The sequence below is a fragment of the Psammomys obesus genome, unplaced genomic scaffold (assembly GCF_907164565.1).
Source record: "Psammomys obesus unplaced genomic scaffold, mPsaObe1.curated_primary_1811, whole genome shotgun sequence".
Lineage (NCBI taxonomy): Eukaryota > Metazoa > Chordata > Mammalia > Rodentia > Muridae > Psammomys > Psammomys obesus.
In genome coordinates this window covers 36,023,702-36,043,505 of record NW_026596079.1, presented here as the reverse complement: position 1 = coordinate 36,043,505, position 19,804 = coordinate 36,023,702, and the positions used below count along the sequence as shown (strand labels likewise).

Below are 19,804 nucleotides of genomic sequence, written 5' to 3'. Positions count from 1 at the left end.
ACACAGAGGAAAAGTCTGGTTTCTACAAACTCTTCCACCTCTGTGGAAAAAGAAGGTGAAGCACTTTCTCCCCAATCTATCTCTACTCCAAGACTTATGAACAGTCCTCTTTTATTCACCTAGAATTTTTTAATTGCCAGGTGTTTAAAATCAAATTACATATACTTAGACCATTGTTCTTAAACTCCAGTAAGTGCCTGATAGACACAAGGAGAACTTAAACTCACGAAGGTGATTTTAACTTCAAGAAGGTTAAGATGTTAATGTTCATAATCTACAGTATTTGGGGGTTGAACTATAACCTGAAAGACATTATTTTATACTCAATAACAAAAACTCCATCAATCTATAAAACTATTCTAGAACAATTTTTATACAGTAGTCTTATATACAGACTGCAGCATTTCTTTAGAAGCTGTGCTGTTTAGACTCAAAATGACAAGTACCATGTTCTTCCATAGTTTATAAAAAGATGTGACTATGAAAGAAGAGAGTTTGGGGGAACAGAAAGGTGACCAGTGGGTAAAGGCAGCAAGAGCTTGCTGTGAAGAAGGGTAAATGAAGTTTTTTATATATATATTTGGGCAGAAAATCATAGTAAAGCCATTATCTTCCATAAGAAATAGATTCTAATAAAAAGTCAATGAAGGGATTTTTGTCAAGCAGCCTGGTAGGGCTGATTCATGAATGCGGCACCTGTCATGTGCTCCACATTGACCTCAATGCTCTGCAGTAACTGTTTGTAGTTCTTAGTACTTTTAATAAGGGCCTCTTTTGTTTCTGCATAGTACTGGGCATCCTAAGTGATACAGCCTGTCCTTAGCCTGGGGCTCAGATGCTCCAAAAGTTCTCTGCCTCTGCTATGAGTCACATAGACACAGAGATGAGATTAGTGGATCTGAACAAAAGATGAGTCAAATAAGGAAAGCCACCTGTGGAATCTGAGAACTATTTCTCTGGTGCGCCCCAGTATCTTGTGTGCACCCTGTGCCTAAATGATTTTTAGTAATCCATGGCGAAATTCAAACATCAGTGGCAAGCAGTGCCTTCAGGATTATTTTGATTTTTTTTTTTATATAAATCAGCTTATTCAGTTTAACTATCTGTTCTTTATTCTGATCTTTGGTATACCTCCCCATTTTCTTCCAACATAGCTCTTGCTTTATATCATGTTGTAATAGGTAATGTTATGCCCAGTTTGTGAGACCCCCAAAGACCACCAGGAATCAACTCCACTGCCAATACAAGAGGGTTTATTGTATATGTGCTAGAGCCCAGGACACAGAAACTTCCTGCAAAGCAGGAAAGGAATGTGGCCCTGCTGTCTAGGGGAACAAGGTTTTTAAAAGGAAAAAAAAAAACCGCAAGGAGGGAGTTACATGCCTTGGTGTTACATGATTGGGTAAGGGAAATTGACTTTTGAAATGATTGGTTTATTTTAGGCTCCAAGACCACAAACAGTTCTGGCCTGGCCATCAGGGTTGGTTTCCTAGCAACTGTACCTCTAGTGGGCAGCAAAAGAATTCAGTAAGGCTGGTTCTTCCCCACAGGTGGCTGGACAAGTCTCCACCTGGCTGGCCTTCATTTAGGCTTGTGCTTTAAACTTTAAACAAAATAGTGACATTTCATTTAATCCTAGTGCTTCTACTCTAACTTGGACTGCTTTTTTAATTTTTGGGAGGTGTGTGGGATTTTCAACACAGGGTTTCTGTAGTTTTGGCTATCCTGGACTCACTTTGAAGACCAAGCTGGTCTCGAACTCACAGAGATCTGCCTGCCTCTGTCTCCCTGTGTGCTGGGATTATAGGTGTGTACCACCATGCCAAACTTGTCCTGCCTTTTTAGAAACTAATTCCAATGTCATTTTTTCTTATTCTAATTATTGCTAAGAGCAACAATTCACCATTCACAAAAGTCTGAGTGTATTTTCTTACTTTTGAGTAAGAGTTATTCTGAAATAGATCATGAACATTCGAGAACCTTTTAAGGCAAATCCAAAATTTGGGAAAGGTACTTCGCAAACACAAAACTTTCTATGGTTTTGTAGACCTTTCTATGGTTTTGTTTACCTTTCTATGGTTTTGTTTTATGAGTCAATACCCTTACGACTTGAAATATAACAATAATCTTTTTGTTGTGGTTACCCCAGTTCTTAGCAGAAGGCAGTGGACTGTGCAAACTTCCAGCCCTTTATAGAAAGTAAATGAAAGAAAAGAATAACAAAGGGATTAAATTTTAGAGACCTAAGGGAATGGCTCAGTTTGTAAAGTGCTTATTGTGCAAGCCTGGGTTACTGAATTCAGACTTCCAATACCCTTAAAAATTTGGGCATGGCAGCTTGTATCTGTAACCCCAGTGATGGCGATAGACAGAGACAGCCAGATCTTTGCAGTTCACTTGCCAACCAAGGTAGACAGAGCGCTCGTCAGAGAGCTCTAGTTTCAATGAGAGACCCTATCTCAAAAGAAAGAAAGAAAGAGAGAGAGAAAGACCTAGTGTAAAAAATACTTGATATCAACTTCTAACCTTTGCTTACACACACACACACACACACACACACACACACACACACACACACACAGAGTCAGCTTGAAATAGCCCTGAATTAGAAGGGTCTGACTCTGCTTTCACTACATTCATTGGTTCTTTCAACCATTTCTTAGTAAAGGAATAAGAGCCTTACAAAAGTTTAATAAAGGTGTATTAGTCTGTGCCAGAAAGGCCAGATTATCCATCTTCTCTCTTTCAGCAGAAATGGGAAGGCACGTTGTCTGAGGCAGAAGCTCCCTAAATTAAAGCTGGTATTCTGAAATGCATCCCATGAGCCAATAGCTAGCTGGCACCCCAAGCCAATGTAAAAGTTTGTAGATAGCAACAAGATTCTTAAGGTTTCTGTTGTTTCAGGGACCCTGTCCTGGCCTCAGAGCAGGAGTGAGGGGTGTTACACTAAGGAAAAGATTCTTTGGGGTAAGACAGAGAACGCAGAGCAAACCGGAAGCCTAAGCGGTAGGCCAAAGTCCGGGAGTGAAGGAGACAGCTACCACAGTTGCCTGAGATGTCTGCAACAGAGAGCCACTGAGTGCTGAGTACTCTGAAACTTACATGGGAACGGATGCTTGTTTCTCACTGACAGGAAGTAAGAAAGAACACGACTGTGAGAGTCTTCTTAGGTACTAGCCTAGAAAGCTGTGTGTGGGGAAAAAAGTAAACCCACCATAAACAGCAGAGAGGCACACTACCTGACTGTGCAGCAGGGGCTGTCCTAGTGACCCTGCCAAAAGCTGCATTCATTCACAGAGTGGAGACTTTGGCATGAGTTCTGATGTGGCAAAGCTATAATGAACTCATAAAAAAACCTCGCTCAAGCGAAGAAGGAGTCAGCTTTACATACACAATGAAAGGCAGGAGCTCATGCCTGCGAGGAAGATCCTTGCAGGGTAACATTTGAACAGTGAAGATGACTCAGCTGACAATGAGCGGATACATAGACATACAACCTTGTGAAGTTAAACAGTCTCCAAGTGAGGTCCCCAGTAAGGGGAGCAGGGGCTGTTTCTGACAAGAACTCAGTGACAGGCTTACTGATCACCGCCCCCTGGGGGGTGTAGCCTTGCCAGGCCACAGAGGAAGACAATGCAGCCAGCTTTCATTAAGACCTGATAGGCTAGGATCAGATAGAAACGGAATGGATAAGGAGAGGGGCATAGGAGGAGAAGAGGGAAGCAGGGAGGAATTGGCAAGAGACTGAGGGGTGGAGGGAGGCACATACAAAGTGAATAAATTGTAATAAATAATTAAAAAAAATTAAAGGAAAGTCTATCAGCATCGCACAAATGATAGAGCAGAGAGGTGCAGGCTGAGTGTCCTATTTCAAGTTTCTCTCTAGTCTAGGGTACTAGATAAGATATAGGCCAGACTAAATGTTTTTTTTTTTTTTTCATTTGACTGCAGCGCAGTGGATGAGTGCAGAACAGCACCCTTCCAGTGCCACTGTCAAGCTTGATTGGTAACGTGTTTGTGAGAAGTCTTCAAGACTGTGCTTCCTGGGCTGTTTGTATCTTCCCAGTGAATCTATTTACTTTTTGGTGAGTCAAGCTTTTAGGGGTCGTTAATATCACTCTCAGGGTGCAGGGCACTGGAAGTTCAAATATGCATGGGATAAACCCTGATATGAAATAGTTTCTAAAGTGTAGATTAAGTCAGCATAACCCCAGTAGATATCATGTCTGTCTCTGACACTGAGCCAAATGTTGTCTACAAATTCAAAGGCTTCCAATCCAGAATAACCATATTTTATTTCTCTATCTTTCATGATAATCACGAGTGTGCTGATTTTTAAAGAATTATATAGGGATTTGTGGAAATGTAATTGTATGTGAATCTGTACTTTTGCATTGCTCCTTTTTTTCTCTTGCATCTGTTAATGTATTTAGTTCTCTGCATGAAAACGCCACTTGATTTATTTCCTTTATTGCAACTTCAATACCTAAAACTATGAGCACCGAGAACCACAGAGTAAAATGCTTGTTCGAACAATACGTACCACCCAGCTCATGTTTACTTAGGTCTAGCTCCAGTCTACTTATTAGACATGCATTCAACCATGGTTTGATCCAATTTTAATGCATTTTATTACAACAATGAGTCCATTAACAAATACCATAGAAGTAACAAAGACCATACCTTTTCAAAAGATGTATTTTTATTTATGCATTTTTGTCTTTGTGTGTGTGTGTGTGTGTGTGTGTGTGTGTGTGTGTGTGTGTGTGTAAGTACAGGTACATGTGGGCCACAGAATACATGTGGAAGGCAGTGGACAGCATTTCAGAAGTCAGTCTATTCCTTCTACTCTGATTTTGAGGCAGGGTCTTACTTGTTTCTGCCACTTTGCCCTAGAAGGTGGCAACCAACTGAGACTTCTGCCTCTACCAACCCTGTCACCATAGGAGTGCTGTAGTGAAGATTGCAGAGAGAAGTGCCCATACCTGGTTCTTCTCCCTGGCTTCTAGGAATCAAACTCAGTAAGTCTTTTACCTGGAGACATTTTTGCTAGCCCTATCATCTTTTGAGACATCTCTTACTGGTCTAGAGCCCAGCTCCCCTCTCATACTAGGCTTGCTGGCCAGAGAACTCCTGGGATCTGCTTGTCTCTGCTTTCCTAATACTGGAATTTCAAGCACAAACTCGTGGCTGACTTTTATTTAATACAAGTTCTTTCCATAAAATTCAAGTTCTTGTCCTTTCAAATCCAGAACATTACCAATGTAACTTGTCTACTCAACTCCAATATAACCATTTTCTTAAGAAGTTCCTGTTTTCTTCTTTTGCCACCCCTAGAGATTGAATGTAAAACCTCATGAATAATAGTCAAATGCTCTGCCATTGAGCTACCTCCTAGCAATTAAAAAACATCATTTCAATCCATAATGTAACTCATCATAGAATCTAATATTTAAAGAAAATTAAAAATATCATTTTCATTTAAATATATTTAGGATGACTTAAGGTTGTTCTGTATTTATCAATAGGATGATTTGAAGAGATCCCGAGATGCTAGATAAACCAGAAAGATGTTTTCTATCAAATTTCTAAATTAATGTATATGTGAAACACTAACATTTTTCTGTTTTTTCTTCTTCCTATTTTGTGTGCCTCTGAAAAATTAAGAGGACAGCCTTTTGTCTTTGTTGTCAATTTGTTTGTGAACCTCCAGATTATCACTATCCACAGAAGAATATCTTGATTAAGTTTGGACTTGCCGTATGCTCTCTATAAGCAAAACTTCCTTTGAATCTGAGAGTCCATGTGCTTTATACAGAATCTTTGTAATAGACCCTGTTAAAAATAGATTCCTTTAATCAGTAGGGTTGGATAGGAGCCTAAAGTCTTAAAATAGTCTTATGTGTTCTGATTTCTTCTTCCTTAAATGAGTAAACAGAATGCAATCGATGTAGCAATCATATGTTACAAATCATTTCTTCAGAGGTAATGAAATTAAATTTCAGCTCTGAGAGTTATTATAGAAGACTTTAACATATGAAAAATTTGACATCAAAATCCCTCAAGCCCTAATCTTTGGATTTACATAATGTTTTTCCTCTTTCAAGCTCTTCCAGCTGAAAGGCTCTGAAGTTCCAAGGCAAAAAACAAATTAAATTGCATATTTGCACAATTTAAAAGCGAATGCTTTCAATATAATGACATAATCAGAAAATACATGGAATGGGAAACTCATAAAAATTTTACTAATACTAATTTGCTGCTTCAAAATTTTTAGCAAAAATATGATGTTCAAAATTCTTAATGGTTTTTCTAAGACTATCTATCCTTCTATTAATATTATTAAAGTATTTTAATAGTAGGTTATTAAAAGAAGTACATCCTGAACTTGAACCCAGCACTTTGTTTCCAGAGTTGTGGCTCCTTAGACTGCACGGTTCTATCATTGAAGCTGTCTGCACATCAATGTTAACATATAAAGTGTTAGTGAACTATATAAAAATGTTGAGATGATGTGGTTGAAATTTATAATAGTAGGGAGGTGAAATAATTTTCCATTCTAATGAGAGTTGGGAACAAGGCCTGGTTGTATAGTTTCATTAAATTAATCATTAGATCAGCTGAAAACAGTCTTACTTTTAGTTGATTTGTATTTTTTTTATATTCATTCTTGCATTCTTGCATGGTTTGCTGTTTAACCTCCCTGTGGTGAAATCCATTCAACTCTGTTCACTAAGCACCTACTTTGAGCCAGGCACTATGGGACCCGAGAGTAAAATGGTGACAAGTCCCTACATGCGTCATGTGTAGAATCTTTATGTATACGTAATCAAATGGAGCTGCTGCTGAGGAGCTCCAAGAGAAAGGCCGTTTATTCTCTTTTCTCTGAGCTGCTGCCATATTTCATATATTAGCAAACCAGCAGAAACACTTAGAGGGCGTGGTGTCTTTTCAATGAAAGTTCAGTAAAAAATGAGAACACTGTACATTAAGATGTATTGAACACTGGGGAGGAAAAGTTGGTTAGGATTTATTTTCTAGTATTTCTATCATAATAGTAGCTTTAACTGCAAGGACTGATTTAGTATCTTCCTATATTATTTCCTTATTTAAAGTGACCCGCTTTCAAAGTTAAAATTAATCATATTTAACACGGAATTTTCATTCTACTAATATTTCACCTATAGCTTGGTTGTTCAATTTCCTGATTTGTGAATATTTGTGGTATGACAAAGCATGAATTTCTTGGAATGAAGACAAGGTCAGACTGATATTTTATGATAGCAAGCTAATTCTGATGTCCTATTAGCTACTACAATTCTAATCTGGATTCCCAAAGGATACTCTGATTTAAGCTTTTTGCATTGGTTTGAAAGTACAAATGAAAATTATAATTTCCGATTCAACTTAAAGAATAAAATGGCTACTGCAATCATGAAGTGAGCCAAGATTGGCATTTTTCTTTACCCCAAGAAAGTTTCCTTGTTTTAAAGCATAAGTTTCCAATCTGCCTTTTCTTCTGAATATGAACTGAGTAAGCCTGATTTTTTTCTTCTGAGTTTGTTTGTAGCTGCTGACTTTTCAGTTACACTGTATACTGGGGGTAACAAAAGCCCTTAATTTGCAATGTGATTTTTTTAGGCATTTGCTCCCTGAAGCTCATTTTCAGTGAGCTGAGACTCTTGCAAAAACCACAGTACCCAACTTGGAAAACCTGCATTCTCAGCAGCTTCACTACTTTAAACAATACCCTTACATTAGCTCCTTTAGAAATCTAGGAGACAGCTTCTCCAGCAGTAATGAGATGTGTGAGCCACAGATGGCCTGCTGGAAATTACTAGAAGGATTGTAAGTGATGAGCCCCTGGGATACACAGTCATCCAGGTACATACAGGATCATATTTGAGTACTGTACAAGAAACACTTGGCACCAGGTAAATCTGAGTAGCTCCTTTTAGCACTGTAAATTCTGTTTGTTGGCGTTACCACCCGCCTTCACATATGTCTCCTATCTTACGCTCACAATGGCTTTCTTGTCTAAAGTTGTCTCACATCATGCATACCATCATCTAGGTAAGAACTCAACTGCTCAAGTCTTCTTTCAGGATCCCATAAGACCTGGACAATAAGGGATAAAATTCACCTCTATCCTATAATTCTGCATGTGAAATTCAATTCTAAATGTTCTGGCTGGTTTCTGGCTTTACTAATTGTAGCTTCATCAATTTGTGATCATCTCTGTTGAGCCTTCTGTGTATAGGAAATATGATGCCTTCCTCTTAATTGTTTGTGATCAATATAATAAATAATGCATGACATTATGGCCATGTATATCATACATTATAAATGGTTGACTGTTCATGTTTGCTTGCTTTTGGTTAAAGCAAAAACCTTTAAGGCACTTAGCACATGACAACTATTCTTCCAACACCTTTGCCAAATGTCAATTTAATCCCCGTGTAAATCTTTCACACTAGTATTAATATCTCAGCTTAGAAATGAGAAAACTTAAACAAGAAGATGTTGAAAATCTTTTCAAGTCTAAAAAGCTAGTTCCTGTGAGGTTAGGAATAGTTCCAGGAAGTGCCCCGTCGCCTGTGGTCTCACCCCTGTGCTGTTACTCTAAGGTGCTGTTACTCTAAGGTGCACAGTGGAACGTATGGAATTGTGGCTTTTAGATGTTGTTAGAGTTGCTTTTCTCATTGCACTGACAGAAGAAACTGGCAGGCACACACACAGGGAGAAACTGTTTATTTTGACTCCTAATTAGTAGTGGCCCATTCCATCAGGAGAAGGAAGACTTGCTGGCTGATGTGGATCCCTGTGTACTTACAGGAGTGTGAAGGAATAGCTAACTCCTCATGTCCTCACATCTAGGGAGATCAATCGGGTAGCAGACAGCCTGGATCAGACCACAAGTAGATTTCACTTCGAAGGCCTGCCCCTACCAATCTACTTTTGTTATGTAGTCCACCATCACAAAGGACCCACAGTCAGTCTCCCCAAACAGTGCCACCACCTGGTGACCAAACGTTCAAACGTCTGAGCCAGCCAGAGACATTTCACATTCAAACTATAAGGTGGGCTAATGTTATATCAACATGAAATCCTGAGGCAAAGAAACCATTCCCGTTGTACTGTTGCAGTTTTGATCAACTATTGCTGCTACTAACGCGACCATCAAAGGACTATAGTAAAAGAACAGTAGATTTGTTTGGGTTTGGGTTTGGTTTTTCAGTTAGGTACAGAACTCAGGAACATAATTAGTCATAATGCAGACATAATTTGAACACCAATTTATGGAGGGGTGGCTAATTCCAGTTAAGAAGTTGGGTTAAATGAAAATATTAGTTTCCTGTATTTAAGGCAGCATGAAAACATGTAGTATTTAGACCACTGGAATAACAAGACTATTGAAAGATGCAAAACATGATAGTCAAGGAGAGATAGAAAGCATGGCTTTGTCATAGTTGAATAGAAGATTAAAGAAGATCAGACGGGAACCTCATATTTTGAGAGGAAGAGAAAAAGGGTAAGATCCAACCTACAAGAGAGGCAATAGAATAAAGGACTGCCCATAAGAAGAGCTTCTCCCTGTCGGAACTGCAACGTCTCTGGTCATGGCAGGCCATTTTCCTAACAATGGAGATAATGTGCTGTGAACGATGGAAATATTGAGCGTGTACTGAATGTGGCGTATAATTGTGGATGGAAATATTGAGCGTGTACTGAATGTGGCGTATAATTGTGGGTCAGTGGAATTGAGGATTATGAATATTTGATTGTTATGTGAGGTCTTAAGGAAAACTTGTCAAATCTGAGGCCGGGACATCACTGGAATAGTTCAGAGAGACAACACGTGGCTTTTCATTTAGGTAGGTGGACACTATATGTGGCTCTTCATTTGGGTAGGTAGACTCAAAGTTTGAGTGCTTGTGTTCAGAATTGAAGTGTCTGTGCACTCCGCTCCTCAGCCTATAAAAGCCTCAGTTGTGAAAAAGAGCTTCTCAGCGTTGAGAGCTGCTGAGTAGAGTGGGACGGGCAGTTGGGAACTTTTCTCTGATGTGAGCAATGTAAAGCCAGGTTCAGTCACAACTTCCCCAAGCTCTGGCTTCCAGATCACTTTGTGCACCAAGCACAGGACTTCTTTTACCTTGATCCCTTACTCTTCACTCCTTAAAAATTCATCTTCCAGAATGTGCACAGCTTCTTACCAACTGCACAGCCTTTAATTTCATCAAACAAAGGTTCTTTGCTGCCTCTTAAGAGATTATTTTATGTCTTTTTGTAATGTTTTACTATCACATGGTATTTTAGCTCTTCCACACACCTAAATATTTCATTATTCTATATTTACAATTATTTAATACATTTAATTAAGAACATTGTTTAAATTTTAGAGAGGCTTTTTCCCTCATGGAATTTGGAAAGTGAAGGTAGCATTTAGCAAGTTTCCTTGTCAACTATAATAGTTGAGTTCAGAACTCTTAGGGAGTAATTTCAATTACCCACACAGTTCTGTTTGTGAGAATGTGCAAAGGCTTAAGCAAGTTTTTTTATTTAATTAATTTATTTTTAATGTCTGTAACAATTTTTATTGCATATAATTGTACATATACTTTTTTGTTGAGACAAATTTAAGGATATATTTTGTTACTCCCTCCTCCCTCTCTCATCTCCTCCATACCCGTCCCCAAGTCCACTGATAAGGAAGGTCCACCTCCCCTTCCATCTGAACCTAGCCTATCAGATCTCAACTGGATTGGCTTCTTTGTCTTCCTCTGTGGCCTGATAAGGCTGCTCCCCAATCAGGGGAAGTTGATCAAAGAGCCAGCCCCTGAGTTCATGTCAGAGACAGCTCCTGTTCCCATTACTAGGGAACCCTCTTGGAGACTGAGCTGCCATGAACTGTGCAGGGATTCTAGGTTATCTCCATGCATAGTCCTTGGTTGGAGTATCAGTCTCAGAAAAGACCCTTGTGGCCAGATTTTTTGGTTCTGTTGCTCTCCTTGTGGAGCTCCTGTCCTCTCTAGGTCTTTCTATCTTCCATGTCTTTCATAAGATTCCTTACACTCTGCCCAAAATTCGGCTATTAGTCTTAGCATCTGCTTTAATACCCTGCAGGGTGGAGTCTTTCAGAGGCCCTCTCTGGTAGGCTCCTGTCCTGTTCCCTGTTTTCTCCCTCTTCTGATGTCTGTCCCATTTGCCTTCTGAGTAAGAATTGAGCATCTTACCCAGGGTCCTCCTTCTTGCTTAGCTTCTTTAGGTATACAGAAGGTATATATAAGCTTCTTTAGGTTTATCCTATATTATGTGTCTAATATCCACTTATAAGTGAGTATATACCATGTGTGTCTTTCTGCTTCTGGGATACCTCACTCAGGATGATCTTTTCCAGTTCCCACCATTTGCCTATAAATTTCATGATTTCCTTGTGTTTAATTTCTTTTATCCCATTGTGTAAATGTGCCACAATTTCTGTATCCATTCCTCAGTTGATGGACATCTGGGTTGTTTGAAGATTCTGGCTATTCCAAATAAAGCTGCTATGAACATGGTTGAACAAATGTCCTTGTTGTGTACTTGAGCATATTTTGGATATATGCTTAGGAGTGGTATAGCTGGATCTTGAGGAACCACTATTCTTAATTGTCTGAGAAAGCACCAGATTGATTTCCAAAGTGATTGTACCAGTTTATGTTCCCACCAGCAATGGAGGAGGGTTAAACAGATGTCAAGAGCAGTAACAAAATACATTATCCTTCAAGTCTCAATTGGGAAATATGTGTATTAAAGAGGCAGAGAAAGCAGGAAAATACTGCTCTTTTCTTCTTTGGCCTTTCAGACTGTAGCATCACAGGCTCAAGTATTCCAGAGAGCTTAAGTTAGTGGGCCACTTTGAAGTTTCTCAGTTAAAGAGAACTTTATTACCTATAACACCATAAAATATAAGCCATCATGCAAATTGTTATGCATTGCTTTGTTTACTTACTTGCTACTGGTGTCCCTTCAGAGGAGTAAGTGCACTGTGGCCTCTTCTGCTTCTGTTCATTACATGTCCTGGTGCCCAGGCAGTGACTGATAGAGTAGCCTTTTCCAGAAAGGAATGAAGAAGCCGTTCTAGCTCATGGGCAGTAGCCATCCTCCATATGGAGAGCATCCATCCCTGCCAGTTTTGCTGTGCTCTCTTAGTTTGGGAGACTTAAGAGGACCAAAGGTTTCATTCCAACCATTGTCGCTCTGATTTTTTTATGTCATTAGCCAGTAAGTCACTGAAATGAGTAGGGTAAAAGTCATTAAATTTATCATGGAGGTTATTTAATATATTATAGCACATGTTAAGAAAGAGACAAAATCATACAATAAAGTTTTCAAAAAGTTAATATGCTCAGTACTTAGATTACATTAAAACAATCATTATTAAAAGACCCGGCTATTACAAATAAAGCTGCTATGAACATGGTTGAACAAATGTCCTTGTTGTGTACTTGAGCAAATTTTGGGTATATACCTAGGAGTAGTATAGCTGGGTCTTGAGGTAGCACTACTCCTAGTTGTCTGAGAAAGCGCCAGATTGACTTCCAAAGTGGTTGAACCAGTTTACATTCCCACCAGCAATGGAGGAGGGTTCCCTTTTCTCCACAACCTCTCCAGCATGTGCTATCACTTGAGTTTTTCATCTTGGCCATTCTGATGGGTGTAAGGTGAAATCTCAGGGTCGTTTTGATTTGCATTTCCCTAATGGCTAATGAGGTTGAGCATTTCTTTAAGTGTTTCTCTGCCATTCGATGTTCCTCTTTCGAGAATTCTCTGTTTAGCTCTGTTCCCCATTTTTTAATTGGATTACTTGGTTTGTTGCTTTTCTGCTTCTTTAGTTCTTTATATATACTGGATATTAGCCCTCTGTCAGATAAAGGGTTGGTGAAGATTCTTTCCCAATCTGTAGGCTGTCTATTTGTTTTGATGACAGCGTCTTTTGCTTTACAAAAGCTTTTCAGTTTCATGAGGTCCCATTTATTGATTGTTGCTCTTAGAACCTGTGCTGTTGGTGTTCTGTTCAGGAAGTTGTCTCCTGTGCCAATGAGTTCTAGGCTGTTCCCCACTTTTTTTTCCAACTGATTTAGAGTATCTGGTTTTATGTTGAGGTCCTTGATCCACTTGGACTTTAGTTTTGTGCAGGGTGATAAATATGTAATAGCCAGAACTTGGAAACAACCCAGATGTCCATCAACGGAGGAATGGATACAGAAATTGTGGTATTTTTACACAATGGAATACTACTCAGCAATCAAAAAGGAGGAAATCATGAAATTTGCAGGCAGGTGGTGGGATCTAGAAAAGATCATTCTGAGTGTGGTATCCCAGAAGGAGAAAGACAAACTTGGTATATACTCGCTTATATAGACCTACAAGATATGATAAACATAATGAAATCTACACACCTAAAGAAGATAATCAAGAAAGTGGACACAGGCGAAGGTGATTAATCCTCATTTAGAAAGACAAATGGGATGTGCATTGAACTTATGACAGGAGTCTACCACAAAAGGCATCTGAAAGACTCTACCTAGCAGTGTTTCAAAGCAGACACTAAGACTCATAACCAAACCCTCGGCAGAGTGCAGGGAATCATATGAAAGAAGGGAAGTTAGTATGATATGGAAAGGATAGGAGCTCTACAAGGACCAAATATATCCGGGCACAGGGTCTTTTCTGAGACTGACACTCAACCAAGGACCATCTATGGATATAACCTAGAACTTCTGCTCGGATGTGGCCCGTGGTAGCTCAGTAACCAAGTAGTTCTCCAAAGTAAGGGGAACACAGACTATTTCTAACAGGATCTCAAGGGCAGGCTGTTTGACCCCCCCCCCCCGACGGGAGGAGCAGTCTGTTAGGCCACAGAGGAGGACTTTGCAGGCAGCCCTGAAGATACCTGATAAAACAGGGTCAAATGAAAGGGGAGGAGGTCCTCCCCTATCAGTGGACTTGGAAAGGGGCAGGGAGGAGACCAGGGAGGGAGTGTGGGGTTGGGGAGGGAATGAGGGAGCGGGATACAGCTGGGACACAGAGTTAACAAAATGTAACTAAAAAGAAAAATAAAATTAAAAAAAAAAAAAAAGAAAAAAAAAGTCCCGGCTATATCAATCAAAAAGGAAGAAATCATGAAATTTGCAGGCAAATGGTGGGATCTAGAAAAGATCATTCTGAGTGAAGTATCCCAGAAGGAGAAAGACAAACATATATACCTACAAGATATGATAAACATAATAAAATCTATAAACCTAAAGAAGATAATCAAGAAAGCAGACACAGGGTAAGATGATCAATCCTCACTTAGAAAGACAAATGGGATGTGCATTGAACCTATGACAGGAGTCTATCGCAGAAGGCATTTGAAAGACTCTACCTAGCAGTGTTTCAAAGCAAATACTAAGATTCATAACCAAACATTCGGCAGAGTGCAGGGAATCATATGAAAGAAGGGGAGTTAGTATGACATGAAAAGGATAAAAGCTCCACAAGGACTAAATATATCTGGGCACAGGGTCTTTTCTGAGATTGACACTCTACCAAGGACCATGTATGGATATAACCTAGAACCTCTGTTCTGATGTAGCCCGTGGTAGCTCAGTAACCAATTGGTTTCCCATAGTAAAGGGAACGGACTAGTTTCTGACAGGAACTCAATGGCAGGCTCTTTGACCTCCCATCCCCCAAGGGAGGACCAGTCCTACTAGGCCACAGAGGAGGACTTTGCAGCCAGTCCTGAAGATACCTGATAAAACAGGATCAGATGAAAGGGGAGGAGGTCCCCCCGCCATCAGTGGACTTGGAAAGGGGCAGGGAGGAGATGAGGGAGGGAGGGTGGAATTGGGAGGGAATGAGGGAGCAGGATACAACTGGGATACAGAGTTAACAAAATGTAACTAATAATAAAAAGAAAAATAAATAAATAAATAAAATAAAAAAGAGCTGGCTGTAGCTTCATGTTGTTATCAGTGTAATAATGTGGGAGTGGCCCTGTTCACACTTTAAATACTGTGTATAGTTTTGCCTGTTTTTTGTTTAAAAATGAAGTCTTTGAGAGTTTCATGTTGGATCCAATTATGGATAATGGTCACTCTGGTCCTTTGCAGTATACCAGTAAGATGTCAATCAGAAACACAGCTCAGTCTATTCCCCAACTGGTTATCTTGCAGAATGTTTCCTACTTTCCTATAATTCCTTTCTCCAACTTCTTTAGAAGAGGAAATTGTCCTTTCATAAACACCTGTTGTTCCTTTATGTCAGCACTGCCATCTCCAGAAGTGGAGGCAGGAGTAGCCCTTTTGGTTAACTGTTTCGTAATTATTCTTCATTAACATGCACTAAAATAAACCAGTTGCTTGAATTCCCAGCTTTCGTGAAGACCCACTTTTTCAAATATCAGTATTTTTAAAAGGTAGTTCAGTGCAGGTTTGTAATCTCAGCCCTTGGGGAGGCAGAGGCAGCCGGATCGCTTTGAGTTTGAAGCCAGCCTGGTCTACAAAGTGAGTCCAAGACAGATAAGGTTACTCAGATACACAAAGAAACCCTCTCTCGAAAAAGCAACCAACCAAACAAAACCAACTAATATTTAAACTGCAAAAATTTGCTTCTAATAAATTTAGATTTATGTTGGATTGGGCAACATGATTTCTTTTTTAAAAAAATATAACAAAATAAAACATAGTAAGATGGAACAAATGCTATCACTTCAAAGTTAGATGAGACAAATCAACAGAAGAACACAGACCAAGAGAGAAGCACTAGAATCAGAGACCCATTTGTTTGAGCACGCAGGGATCAAATAAAAACTCTCAACTGGAAGTCATAATTTATAAGCAGACGACCTTCATCTAGCCCCATGCAGGCCCTGTGCATGCTTCTTCAGTCTCTGTGAGTTCATATGGCCTTTGTTAATGTTCATTTAGAGGGCCTTGTGTTTGTGGGGTTTGTTTTGTTTTTGTTTTGTGTGTGTGCATCTCTGGGTATGTGTCTTTCATTCCCTTTGGTTCTTATACTTTTCCCACCTTCTCTTCTTCAGGGTTTCCTGAGTTCCAAGGGGAGGGATTTGATGGCAACATCACATTAGGGCTGAGCGTTAAATGTTTTCCTCTCTCTACATGTCTGGATGTTGGGCTTTGTATTTATTCTGTCTGCTTCAAGACAGAACATTAGAACATTTCTCTAATGACAGCTGAACAGTTCACTGATCTATGATTACAGTAGACTTTTATTAGTAACTTTATCACTGTTAAACTTTTTTGTCCTTGTTTTTTTAAGACCAATAGTATTTGGTTTTACTCAAGGTCTCTGGGATATCTAGTTTCTCATATTAGTCACCCAAGCAGTCTTGGGCGTGGGTTCTATTTTGTGGAGTGGGCCTTCAATCAAATCAGTTGCTGCAAGCTTTACTCCCACAAGCTTTGTGCCACCATTGCCCTGGCATATCTTCCATTGAGGACACCATTGTAGATCACGGGGCTTGTAGCTGGGCTTGGTATTTATGTTCCTCTTTTAGTAGCATGCAGAGTGCCTGCCTGTCCCAAAGACTCAAATGAAGGGCTGAAGTGCTGTGTAGGCACCACCTTGATTTCTCTATTTTCAGTGAGTTTTCTAGGTATTGGCATCAGCAGCGTGGCCTTGCTGTCAGTCTGTGGAGAGCAGCCTATTGTCTCGAGAACAGCTTCTGTTTGAGAGTTTGAGAGTTTGTTTGAGAGTTCCATGGTAACCCCTTGGCCAACAACTCAATTAGGTATAACCCAATTCCAGAACTGGAAGCTTCATTTGGTGGGAAGGATGCTCAGCTGGGACTCTGTCTCTCCTGTTACTTGATTTGATTTAGATTGTCTTCACATGTGTCTGTATTTTAGGAAGTTTCTACTGTACTAGGTTTCCATATGACCCTTCAAATGGCCCTTAATTTTAAGCTGTCTCTTCCTGTATTCCCTCCCCTAACTTTCTGTTTGTTCTTCCTCCCCACTTGATATCTAATTTTTTTCGATATATATATATATATCGAAAAAAATTAGATATATATATAAATATATATATATTTAAACACACACACATATGATATTAGCCATCTATCAAATATGTAGTTGGTAAATATTTTTCCATTCTGTTGGTTGCTGATTTGTCAAAATGATGGCATTGTTTGCTATGCAAAAGCTTTTCAGTATCGTGATGCTCCGTTTATTAATTGTTTATCTTAGGGTCTGTGCTATGGTGTTCTGTTCAGAAACTCTTTTTCTGTGCAAATAAGTTCTAGGATATTCCCTGTTTCCTTTTCTTTAAGGTTCAGTATAACTGGTTTTATGTTGGGGTCATTGATTTGTGTTTTGTGCAGAGTGATAGATATGGAACTATTTGTATTCTTCTATATGCATACATCCAGTTTGACCATCAGCATATGTTTTGAAAGTGCTGTCTTTTTTACAGCACGGGGTTCTAGTTTCTTTACCAACAGTCAGATGTGGTGTCCATCGGTGTGTGGACTTATGTTTGGGTCTTTCAGTTCTCTCCTATTGGTCAACATGTCTGTATTTGTGCCAATACCATGCTGTTTTTAGTGCTATAGCTTTGTAGTGCAACTTAGAGTCAGGAATGGCGATTCTAAGATGTGCTACAAGGCTCCCTCCTCCATCTGTTCCCTTTCTGTTGGTTTAGCTATCATGTTTCTTTCTGTCTTCTTTTTCTCTCTCTTTATCTCTTTCTCTTTCTTTCTTTCTTTTTTTTTTTTTTTTTTTTTTCTGTTTCTGTATGAAGCCGAGAACTGTCCTGTCAACATCTCTGAAGAATCATGTTGGAATTTTGGTGAGGATTACATTGAATCTTTAGGTTGCTTTTGGTAGGATTATCATTTTATTATGTTAATTCTACTGATCCATGAGCATGAGAGATCGTTCCATTTTCTGTTATCTTCTTTAGTTTCTTTTCTTCAGTATCTTGAATTTTTCATTCAAGTCTTTGAATTGCTTGGTTAGAGTTATCCCCAAGATATTTTATATTATTTGAGGCTATTGTGAACGGTATTTTTTTTTCTGATTTCTTTCTCAGTTTCTTTGGTATTTATATATAGAAGGGCTACTGATGTTTGTGAGTTAATTTTTCATCCTAGTACTTTGCTGAAAGTGTTTATCAGCTGGTGGAGTTTCCTGGTGGAATTTTTCTCATTACTTATGTATACTATCATACCCTCTGAAAATAAAGATACTTTAATTTCTTCCTTTCCAATTTGAGTCCCCTCAATCTCCTTCAGTTGTCCTAATGCTCTAGTTAAGACTTCAATTACTATGTTGAATAGGGATGGAGAGAGTGGAGAACCCTGTCTTGCTCCTATTTTTAGTGGAATTGCTTTGAGTTTCTCTCATTTTACGTTGATGTTGGCTATGGGCTATCTGTAAACTGCCTTTATTATGCAGAGGGATTTCCATTGTATGCTTATTCTCTCCAGGACTTTTATCATGAAAGGCTGTTGGGTTGTTTTTCAGAAGCCCTTTCTGCATCTAATGTGATTAACATGTGTTTTCCATTTTTTTGTTTCTTTATAGATTACATATATCAATTTAGGTATGCTCGAATATCTTTGCCTTTCTGGGATGAGACCTACTCGATCATGGTGGACAATTTTTTTGACGTGTCCTTGGATTCAGTTTTCATGTATTTTATTAAGGTTATTTTTTTCAAACATATTCATATATTCATAAGAGAATTGGTCTGCAATTCTCTTCTTTGTTGAGTCTTTATGTAGTTCGGCTATCAGTGTAACTGTGACCTCATGAAATGAATTGGGCAATGCTCCTTCTGTTTTATCTTGTGGAATAATTTAAGGAGTACTGGCATTAACTTTTCTTTGAAAGTCTAGTTTAATTCTATGCTAAAACCATCTGGCCCCGCTCATTTTTTTGGTTATGAGACTTTTAATGACTGCTTCTATTTCCTTAGGTGTCATAGTTCTATTTAAATTGTTTACCTGATCTTGATTAATTTTTGTAAGTGATACATATTGAAAAAAATTATCTGTTTCTTTTAGCTTTTCAATTTTGGTAGAGTCCAGTTTTTTTTTTAGTTCTTTCTTTTTTATTGTCTGGATTTCCTTGGTGTCTGTTATTATGTCTCCATTTTCATTTCTGATTTTGTAAATTTGGATATTCTATGTCTGCATTTGGATAAGGGTTTTAATCTCATTAATTTTCTCCAAGAACCAACTCTTTGTTTCATTGATTGTATTTTTTATTTGTTTGTTTGTTTCTATTTTATTGGTTTCAGCCCTGATTTTTATAAATTCTTTGTCTTTTGGATGTTATATATTTTTTGTTCTAGAGCTTTCAGGTGGACTGTTAAATTACTAATATGAAATTTCTTTCATTTTTTTATGTAGGCATTTGGTACTATGAATTTACTTTCCTTTGAGAACCATCTTAATTGTGTCCTATAAGTATGGATTTGTTGTGTATTCATTTTCATGCAGTTGTCGAAAATAATTTGTTTCTTAATTTTTGTTTTAATCCATTTGTTATTCAGCAGAGAGTTGTTCAGTTTTCATGTGTCTTAAGGTTTTTATTGTTTCTATTTTTGTTGGTATCTGCTTTAATCCATGTGTCCCATGAGTTTGGATTTGTTGTATATTCATTTTCATTCAGTTGTTGAAGTCCTTTAATTTTCTTTCTTAACTTCTGCCTTCACCATTTGTCATTCGGTAGAGAGTCATTCAGTTTCCATGTGTCTGTAAGGCTCCTGTGGTTTCCGGTTTGTTGATATCTACTTTAATCCATGG

General features: G+C 38.7%; 1 protein-coding gene across 6 annotated transcripts in view; it reads left to right on the top strand.

The window, feature by feature from the left end:
* Oxr1 (oxidation resistance 1) overlaps positions 1 to 19,804 on the top strand; it is a 432,963-nt gene that overhangs the window by 190,586 nt on the left and 222,573 nt on the right. Inside the window, exon 1 of one of the 6 annotated variants that reach the window (XM_055626280.1) lies at positions 4,068 to 4,085. The exons of the other annotated variants lie outside the window; for them this stretch is intronic. The gene's annotated coding sequence lies outside the window, so the exon portion shown is untranslated. Of the gene's footprint in view, positions 1 to 4,067; positions 4,086 to 19,804 lie in introns of those variants that run through there. 6 annotated transcript variants of the gene reach the window in all.